This window comes from Oncorhynchus masou, chromosome 29 (assembly GCF_036934945.1).
Source record: "Oncorhynchus masou masou isolate Uvic2021 chromosome 29, UVic_Omas_1.1, whole genome shotgun sequence".
In the NCBI taxonomy this organism is placed as follows: domain Eukaryota; kingdom Metazoa; phylum Chordata; class Actinopteri; order Salmoniformes; family Salmonidae; genus Oncorhynchus; species Oncorhynchus masou.
Genome location: NC_088240.1, coordinates 33,194,873 through 33,205,194, shown reverse-complemented (window position 1 = coordinate 33,205,194; position 10,322 = coordinate 33,194,873). Strand labels below are relative to the sequence as shown.

Here is a 10,322-nt window from a genome sequence, read left to right as displayed (position 1 = left end):
TTATTGGACACAGTTGGAGGACGGTCTATTCTTTTTTTAACCACTTGATGTCGCCACAGCCCATTTGTATTGTTATAGTCACATTGACGGACCTAGGTACTTCCTGAATTTAGGGCAATGATAAACTAGTGTGGACAAATTCTGACCAACAATGGAAATGTAATATCCAGTGGCAAAAATTACTTGAGGAAATTACTAATGACTCCTCGCCTAATGACTATTCTGCTCCACACGTACAAACGTGATGCCAAATGCAGTTTCCACACTAACCTACATTTTGGAGACCTATAAAACCGTCAAAATACCAATTACTATGGCATGACAAATATAGATTGCAGGATTGCTCACCCGCGACTTCACGAATGAAAACCACGCCTCCCTATCCTGTGACTCCACCCCCGTGCACTGATGGCGCTGCGAAGATTGCGCCATAACGTTGCTATGCTGTTGCCTCTGCTGCAGCGAGCGAGCCTTGACGACGGACTGCAGTCCGCTGAGAAGTCAGAGACCGAATAATCCAATCTCCCCCAACATTTATGTCGCTCATACCATCGCATTTACAAATCAAAGGAATTGTAAATATCATTCACTCGGTCTGAAATGACTGCTGGTTCGCTGTAGCCAATGGTTGCTGTGTCTTGCGTGTGGATTATTCGTTGCCGAGCATTTGAATGTGTATGAAGCTGAAGGCTCGGTGATAAAGATGAGGTTTTGTCGGAGTTCGCAGCGGGTGAACTGAACTTGGATTTTCAGTCCCTCACCCTAAACTCATTTCCCGCTATAAGAAAACCATATTACTTAAAAACTGGACGCCCCTGGAACTGTTTATGACGGTAAGATAATTTACCAACTAGCTAACAACCTTTTTACTGAAAAGTAATGCAGCTTGCTAGCTTAGCTACTGTAGCTAACTAGTTTGCTAGCTGGTTGTGCTAACTTTAGGTAACCTAGCTAAATTGCTAACAAGCTAGCTAGCTGTTTGCTCTGACGTTTGCTCTCCATAAACCTAACCAATACACCATTGTTTTGGTAACTACTTAGTTAAAAACATGTATTGTCCCATACTCAGGTCAATTAAACAATGTAGGCTATGCCTTTAAGTTATTACTGGAAATAAGCTGTTCCCTGAATCCACTATTGCTATTTTAAGTGTAACGGTAGTCAAGATTTCAACCACACTTTTCTGTGTGGAAGCCTCTGAAGCTTGACAGATGATGGCAGGAGAAATATGATAACCGTATTTAGTAATCCAATTGTGGATGTTGTAGGTAGGCATTAAGCTAAATATTTATATTTTGATTACGCAGTTAAGTTAACCCTTGCAGAAATAGCCTAAAACAGCCTATAAAGTATCATAGGTGGTATCCAGTTACAGTATCCATGGCCCACAATATGAATGTACTGACAGCTGCATCAGTCGTGTAACTTGCTGGTCATTTTGAAACGAGTAGGAATTACTCTTAAGTCGAGGGTTTCCTTCTCTGTGATATTACTCAAGGTTGTTTTCAAGTGAGTAAATCGATAACTGATCTGTGTTTTCTGAATTTAGACAATCATTTAGCTAATGTGGTCAGTTTTAACAATGACGTAATCCTCAGACATCGTATTTGTGGTGGTGGAAGCCCATCGTTCGAGAGTAGCTACCTGGACTGATTTCAACCTGCGTACTCACTACGGGAATGCAAATTCAATTACACATCTTTTTTGGTGTCATGGCAGTTAACAATTTAAATTTAATTTAAAATTTCCACTTTGAATTCCACAACTCAATTCAGTTTTTTTTTAAATTGAGTGTAGTTGCACTGAGCCTACATCACCACTCTCGTCTCCAAATTGTAGGCTTTCTCAGGTCCCCAAATCTCATTCAATCAAACCAACTAGGACGTTGAATGACCAGCTTCTGGTTCGACAGAAGAGGACCTCTGCACTTTTACATGTCCTCAGTTAATTGACCTAATATGGCGCCCATAGATAGCCTAATCCTACTGGAGAGGGCCATGTCAGGATTGTGAGAAATCAGTTTCATGCCTATGAGACTGTGGTTGTCTTTGCCAGGAGAGAGGCCTCTGTCTAAACTAGAATAAAACCTGTTTTAGGGGACTCAGCTGGTAAAGATGAAATGGCCTGTGGAGAGAGTCCTGGCTTAATGGGTTGTGCACCTGAGCCATGCATCCCTGATTTTGAAGTGGAGTGTGGGTGGGGTTTTGGGAGAGGGGGGCTCAGGTGCTGGAATAATTGAGATAGACTGCACCTACTGACATGAGCATTGGTGAAGCCTGTCGAACATCTCATTCCAAAATCATGGGCATTAATATGGACTTGGTCCCCTTGCTGCTATAACAGCCTCCACTCTTCTGGGAAGTCTTTCCACTAGTTGTTGGAACATTGCTATGCGGACTTTCTTCCCTTCAGCCACAGTAGCATTAGTGAGGTCGGGCACTGATGTTGGGCAATTAGGCCTGTCTCATAGTCTGCGTTCCAATTTATTCCAAAGGTGTTTGATGGAGTTGAGGTCAGGGCTCTGTGCAGGCCAGTCAAGTTCTGCCACACTGATCTCGACAAACCAATTCTGTATGGACCTCGCTTTGTGCACTGGGTCATTATCATGCTGATATAGGGACTGGCCGGAATTCCCTAAATGGTTTTCACAGTTGAAAGCACAGAATTATCGATAATGTCATTGTATGCTGTAGCGTTAAGATTTCCCTTCACTGGAACTAAGGGGCCTAGCCCAAACCATAAATCAGACCATTATTCCGCCACCAAATCTTCCAGTTGGCGTTATGCATTGGGGCAGGTAGCGTTCTCCTGGCATCTGCCAAACCCAGATTCGGACATCAGACTTCCAGACGGTTAAGCATGATTCATCACTCCAGAGAACGCTTTTCCACTGCTTCAGAGTCCAATGGCGGTGAGTTTTACATCACTCCAGTCGACTCTTGGCATTGTGCATGGTGAGCTTAGGCTTGTGTGGGGCTGCTCGGCAATGGAAACACTTTTCATGAAGCTCCCGACAAACAGTTATTGTGCTGATGTTGCTTCCAGAGTCAGTTAGGTACTCTGTAGTGAGACAATATTTATGCACTTCAGCATTAGGCAGTCCCGTTATGTGAGCTTGTGTGGTCTACCATTTCGTGGCTGAGCCGTTGTTGCTCCTAGACGTTTCCAATTCACAATAACAGCACTTACAGTTGACCGGGGCAGCTCTAGCAGGGGAGACATTTGACGACCTGACTTGTTTGAAAGATGGCATCCTATGACTGTGCCACTTTGAAAGTCACTGAGCTCTTCAGTAAGTCCATTCTAGTGCCAATGTTTGTCTATGGAGATTGAGTCAATCAGTCAATAAATGTGGCTACTCTGAGAGGGCAGCAGTTCCAAGATTGATGGCTGTGTTGACTTGGCTCAGGAGTACCTCAGACAGCTCTTAGCTTAGGAGTAACCGGAGACAGGTCTTAGCTTTTACAGTTTCTCTCTGGTTAGTAAACCCCTGCACTGAAAGCCACACACACACTGGGTGTTCCAACAGTGTTATGTGTGCAGGTCTAGGGCACCATGTCAGCACCCCTTGCAGAGACAGCATGTGGCAATCCATAAGAGTGCCAGTGGGCCAGCCTTGCGGATATCACATCCATTTAAGCAAAATTCCAAAAGTCTAAACACAGCTGTGTTTACTCTCCTATCTCTCCCAGCCTCACGACTCTGAACCAAAGGTGTTTTGGCTAATCTTTTAATTTTGTAATTCCGTTGTTGCTGGCTTGCCAGTTAAGTGAGTGGTATTCATCAGCTAAGGCAACATGGTGCACAGAGGAATGAGTATGGCTCTAAAGTGCAACCATTTTGATCACGTGCTCGAATTTGCTGTGCCACTTGTGCCACGTTTTATATTGAGAGTGTTTATTTTAAAATTTTCTTCAATAGTGATCAGGGACGTGCAACTAATAGTTTTCCTTCACAGAAAATTTGTCAAACGCATTCGGCAGAAAATACATTCATTTTCATCAAAAAGTGCAATGCTTTTTGGCGGGCAGCCACTCAAGTAAATTCTTTCAATGAAAAAGCAATTTTTTTGGGGAAACAATTATGCATTGCCATCATATTTCTATTGTTTAGGAAATGTAGCTGGCTAAATTTTTTCAATTATAGGCCTAATGTTTTGCTTAAAGTTAATATTTCATTTTACCGGAGGCTAGATACACAGAGAAATGTAGCTACATATCACCTGTTCGTGAATTCTCATCCGAGTTTAGAAGTGCAGCTGAAGCACAAAATTAGTCTGATGCCGAGCAGAAATTACAACAAAGTAGTTTAGATCAGGGTTTACGAAACACAGCAAATCAAATTGTATTAATCACATTATGTGGATATATTGAAACAACATCTCAAGACGTTAGTCAGGAAGTTCAAGCTTGGTCGCAAATGGGTCTTCCAACTGGACAATGACCCCAAGTATCCTTCCCAAATTGTGACAAAATGGCTTAAGGACAACCAAGTCAAGGTATTGGAGTGCCCATCACTAAGCCCTCACCTCAATCCCGTAGGAAATTTGTGGGCAGAACTGAAAAAATGTGTGCGAGCAAGTAGGCCTGCAAACCCGACTCAGTTACACCAGCTCTGTCAGTTGGGTGAATTTTGGCCCATTCCTCCTATCTATAATAACACATTTATCTCTTACTGGTATACATTTGTTTTATAAACAGTACAATGCGTGCTCATCCTTTTTATTTTTTATGTAGTTATGGCAAAAAAATTAATTGATTGGTAGATATTTCTTTAATCTACCTGCCACAGTGGCTGTTGGACCAAAAAGTTAATTTCCCCACCCTGATCTCGATCAATAAAAAATATTGTGCTCCTAGATTTTATGCTGTTCGCCTAACTTTTTAAAGTTGTGCGCACCAGTGCAACTTGTTAATTCAAAGCCCCGGGGATGAGTGAGCTGTTTATTCACGCTCCTGTTTGTACAGGAATGTGCTTTGAAATGAAACATTTTGCACTACACAGTATAAGTTAAATTAAGTGCTTGTCATGGCTCACAACACTATCATCCCAGACACCCTGGACCCACTCCAAGTTATATACCGCCCCAACAGATCCACAGGCGGAATCTCAATTGCACCCCCCACTGCCTTCTCCCACCTAGAAAATAATACCAGTGAGGATGTTCATCAACTACAGCTCAGCGTTCAACACCGTAGTCTCCTCCATGCTCAGTACCTTGGGATGGAACACTTCCCTCTGCAACTGGATCCTAGACTTCCTGGCGGGCCGACCCCAGGTGGTGAGGGTAGGCATAAACACCTCCACCACACTGGCCCTACTCACGGGGACCACCTAGCATTGCGCGTTTCGCCCCTTCCTGTACTCCCTGTTTACCCACGACAGTGTGGCCATGCACAACTTCAAGTTTGACACAACAGTGTTTAGCCTGATCACCGACAGGATGGAGGTCAGAGATATGGGAGTGTTGTATCAGGACAACAATCTCTCCCTTAACAGCAGCAAGACTAGGGTTGCACATTTTGGGGAATATTCAGCGGTGGAAACTTTCCATGGGAATTAATGGAAATATATGCAAATGAATATTAATACCTTTTTAAAATTGAATGTTTTTTTGCATTGTGATTAACTCTGTGATTAACTTCCCTTGGAAAATTTGCGTAAATCTTCCCGAAAGTTTCTGACCCTTTGCAAGACCAAGAAGCTGATCGTGGACTACAGGAAATAGGGGGAGGTTGCACATCTGAACATCCCATCCATATGGACGGGGCGGCCGCAGTGGAGAGGGTCAATCACTTTAAGTTCCTCGGCGTCCACATCACCGAGGACAACATGGTTCTCTCACACCAGCGTAGTTGTGAAGAAGGAACAAGAGCTTTCCCCCTCCCATGGCCCTTTAGATTTTTAGATGTACAGTCGTGGCCAAAATTTGAGAATGACACATATTAACTTCCACAAAGTTTGCTGATTCAGTGTCTTTAGATATTTTTGTCATGTTACTATGGAATACTGAAGTATAATTACAAGCATTTCAAAGGCTTTTATTGACATTTACATGAAGTTGATGCAAAGAGTCAATATTTGCAGCGTTTACCATTCTTTTTCAAGACCTCTGCAAGCCGCCCTGGCATGCTGTCAATTAACTTCTGGGCCACATCCTGAATGACGGCAGGCCATTCTTGCATAAAAAAAATAAAAAATGTATTTAACCAGGTAAGCTTGTTGAACAAGTTCTCATTTACAACTGCGACCTGGCCAAGATAAAGCAAAGCAGTGCGACAGAAACAACAACAGAGTTACACATGGAATAAACAAGCGTACAGTCAATAACACAATAGAAAAAGTCTATTTACAGTGTTTGCAAATGGCATGAGGTGGTAAGGCAATAAATAGGCCGTAGTAGCAAAGAAATGACAATTTAGCAGATAAACACTGGAGTGATAGATGAGCAGATGATGGTGTGTAAGTAGTGATACTGGTGTGCAAAAGAGCAGCAAAGTAAATAAAAACAATATGGGGACGAGGTAGGTAGATTGTGTGGGCTATTTACAGATGGGCTATGTACAGCTGCAGTGATCGGTTAGCTGGTCAGATAGCTGATGTTTAAAGTTAGTGAGGGAAATGTAAGTCTCCAGCTTCAGCGAATTTTTTTATTTTTTTTTCAGTGCTTTCCAGTCACTGGCAGCAGAGAACTGCAAGGAAAGCTGGCCAAAGGAGGTGTTGGCTTTGGGGAGGACCAGTGAGATATACCTGCTGGAGCGCGTGCTTCGGGTGGGTGTTGTTATCGTGACCAGTGAGCTAAGGCGGAGCTTTACCGAGCATGGACTTATAGATGACCTGAAGCCAGTGGGTCTGGCGACGAATATGTAGCGAGGGCCAGCCGATTAGAGCATACGGGTCGCAGTGGTGGGTAGTATATGGGTCTTTGATGACATAACGGATGGCACAGTGATAGACTGCATCCAATTTGCTGAGTAGAGTGTTTGAAGCCATTTTGTAGATGACATCGCCAAAGTTGGGGATCGGTAGGATAGTCAGTTTTACTAGGGTAAGTTTGGCTGTGTGAGTGAAGTAGGCTTTGTTGCGAAATAGGAAGCCGATTCTAGATTTGATTTTGGATTGGAGATGCTAAATGTGAGTCTGGAAGGAGAGTTTACAGTCTAGCCAGACACCTAGGTATTTGTAGTTGTCCATGTATTCGAGGTCAGAACCGTCTAGAGTAGTGATGCTAATCTGGCAGGTGGGTGAGGGCAGCAAACGGTTGAAAAGCATGCTTTTGGTTTTGCTAGCGTTTAAAAGCAGTTGGAGGCCACGAAAGGAGTGTTTTATGGCATTTAAGCTCGTTTGGAGATTAGTTAAAACTTCTTGATACTACCCATCCCGTATCCGGGATCGTGAATACAGCCTCAGGCTCATTAGCATAACGCAACGTTAACGATTTCTGAAAATCGCAAATGAAATGAAACTAATATGCCTGCTCTCAAGCTTAGCCTTTTCTTAACAACACTGTCATCTCAGATTTTCAAAATATGCTTTTGAACCATAGCAAATCAAGCATTTGTGTAAGAGTATTGCTAGCTAGCTTAGCATTTAGCGTAGCATTTAGCGGGCAACATTTTCACAAAAACCAGAAAAGCATTCAAATAAAATAATTTACCTTTGAAGAACTTCGGATGTTTTCAATGAGGAGACTCTCAGTTAGATTGCAAATGTTCAGTTTTTCCTGAAAGATTCTTTGTGTAGGAGAAAAATGCTCCGTTTTGTACATCACTTTTGGCTACCAAACAAACCCGAAAATTCAGTCACCAAAACGCCAAACTTTTTTTCCAAATTAACTCCATAATATCGACTGAAACATGGCAAACGTTGTTTAGAATCAACCCTCAAGGTGTTTTTCACATATCTCTTCGTTGATATATCGTTCGTGGAAGTCTGCTTTTTCCTCTGAAATCACATGGCAGAATACTTGCAGCTGAAGATTGCGCACCAATTTCGACGCAGGACACCGTGCGGACACCTGGTAATTGTGGTCTCTTATGGTCAATCTTCCAATGATATGCCTACAAATACGTCACAATGCTGCAGACACCTTGGGGAAACGGCAGAAAGTGTAGGCTCGTTCAGTGCGCATTCACAGCCATATAAGGAGACATTGGAAAACAGCGCCTCAAATTTTGCTCATTTCCTGTTTGAAGTTTCATCATGGTTTCGCCTGTAGCATCAGTTCTGTGGCACTCACAGATAATATCTTTGCAGTTTTGGAAACGTCAGTGTTTTCTTTCCAAAGCTGTCAATTATATGCATAGTCGAGCATCTTTTCTTGACAAAATATCTTGTTTAAAATGGGAACATTTTTTCATCCAAAAATGAAATACTGCCCCTGGAGTTCCAAGAGGTTAAGAACACATTCTTATTTTAAATGTCGCCTCGGACCGGTGGGTTAACTGCCTTGTTCAGGGACAGAACAAAAGATTTTCACCTTGTCAGCTCGGAGGATCCAGTCTTGCAACCTGACAGTTAACTCGTCCAATGCTATAACCACCTGCCTCTCGTTGCACTCCACAAGGAGACTGCCTGTTACGCGAATGCAGTAGAAGCCAAGGTAAGTTGCTAGCTAGCATTAAACTTATCTTATAACTAGTGATTATGATTGATTGTTTTTTATAACGACACATGGTTGATATTACTAGTTTATCTAGCGTGTCCTGCATTGCATATAATCGATGCAACGCTGGGGGATGATTTAACAAAAGCACAATCGTTGGACGACTGTACCTAATCATAAACACCAAGCCTATCAGCCCGATGGCTGGTGTAAGGGTTGTGAAATGGCTAGCTAATTAGCAGAGTGGGCACTAATAGCGTTTCAAACATCACTCGCTCTGAGATTTGGAGTAGTTATTCCCCTTGCCCTGCATGGGCCGCGGCTTTTGTGGAGCGATGGGTAACGCTGCTTCGAGTGTGGCTGTTGTCGCTGTATTCCTGGTTTGAGCCCAGGTAAGGGTGAGGAGAGGGATGGAAGCTATACTGTTACACTGGCAATACTATAGTGCCTATTAGAACATCCAATAGTCAAAGGTTAATGAAATACAAATGGTATAGAGGGGAATAGTCCTATAATAACTACAACCTAAAACCTTGGAATATTTAAGTGTCATGTTAAAAGGAACCACCAACTTTCATATGTTCTCATGTTCTGAGCAAGGAACTTATACGTTAGCTGTTTTACATGGCACATATTGCACTTTTACCTCAACACTTTGTTTTTGCATTATTTAAACCAAATTGAACGTTTCTTTATCTACTTGAGGCTAAATTGATTTTTATTGATGTATTATATTAAGTTAAAATAAGTGTTCATTCAGTATTGTAATTGTCATTGTTACAAATGTAAAAAATCTGCCCGATTTTAATCGGTATCAGCTTATTTTTGGGTCCTCCAATAATCGGTATTGGCGTTGAAAAATCATAATCGGTCGACCTCTAGTCTAGAGTGTCACCACCTTTGAAGAGGGGCATGACCGCGGCAGCTTTCCAATCTTTAGGGATCTTGGATGAAACGAAAGAAGTTGAACAGACTGGTAATAGGGGTTGCAACAATCGTGGCGGATACTTTTCAAAAGAGGGTTGAGATTGGCTAGCTCAGCTGATTTGTACGGGTTCAGGTTTTGCAGCTCTTTCAGAACATCTGCTCTCTGGATTTGGGTGGAGGAGAAGCTGGGGAGGCTTGGGCAAGTAGCTGTGAGGGGTACAGAGCTCTTTGCTGGGGTTGGGCTAGTCAGCAGGAAAGCATGGCCAGCCGTAGAGAAATGCTTATTGATATTTTCGATTATCGTGGATTTATCGGTGGTGACCGTGTCGCTTCGCCTCAGTGCAGTGGGCAGCTGGGAGGAGGTGCTCTTGTTTTCCATGGTCTTTAGTGTCCCAAAACCTTTTGGAGTTAGAGCTACAGGATGCAAGTTTCTGTTAGGAAAGCCAAGGCGAGCTTTTTCAAACTGCCTGTGTATATTGGTTCCTGACTTCCCTGAACAGTTTCATATCGCGGGGACTCTTCGATGCTATTAGTCTACCACAGGTTGTTTTTGTGCTGGTCAAGGGCAGTCAGGTCTGGAGTGAACCAAGGGCTATATCTGTTATTACATTTTTGAAAGGGGCATGCTTATTTAAGATGGTGAGAAAATTACTTTTAAAGAATGACCAGGCATCCTCTACTGACGGGATGAGGTCAATAGGATACCTGTGCCAGGTCGACTAGAAAGGCCTGCTCGCAGAAGTGTTAGGGAGCGTTTGACATTGATGAGGGCTGGTCGTTTGACCACGGA

General features: G+C 42.9%; 1 protein-coding gene across 3 annotated transcripts in view; it reads left to right on the top strand.

The window, feature by feature from the left end:
- The first annotated feature begins 413 nt into the window (after positions 1 to 413).
- LOC135519371 (tyrosine-protein phosphatase non-receptor type 4-like) overlaps positions 414 to 10,322 on the top strand; it is a 98,964-nt gene continuing 89,055 nt past the window's right edge. For 2 of the 3 annotated variants that reach the window (XM_064944563.1, XM_064944562.1), the window contains exon 1: positions 414 to 833. The gene's annotated coding sequence lies outside the window, so the exon portion shown is untranslated. The remainder of the gene's footprint in view (positions 834 to 10,322) is intronic. The other variant, XM_064944564.1, reaches the window with a different exon arrangement.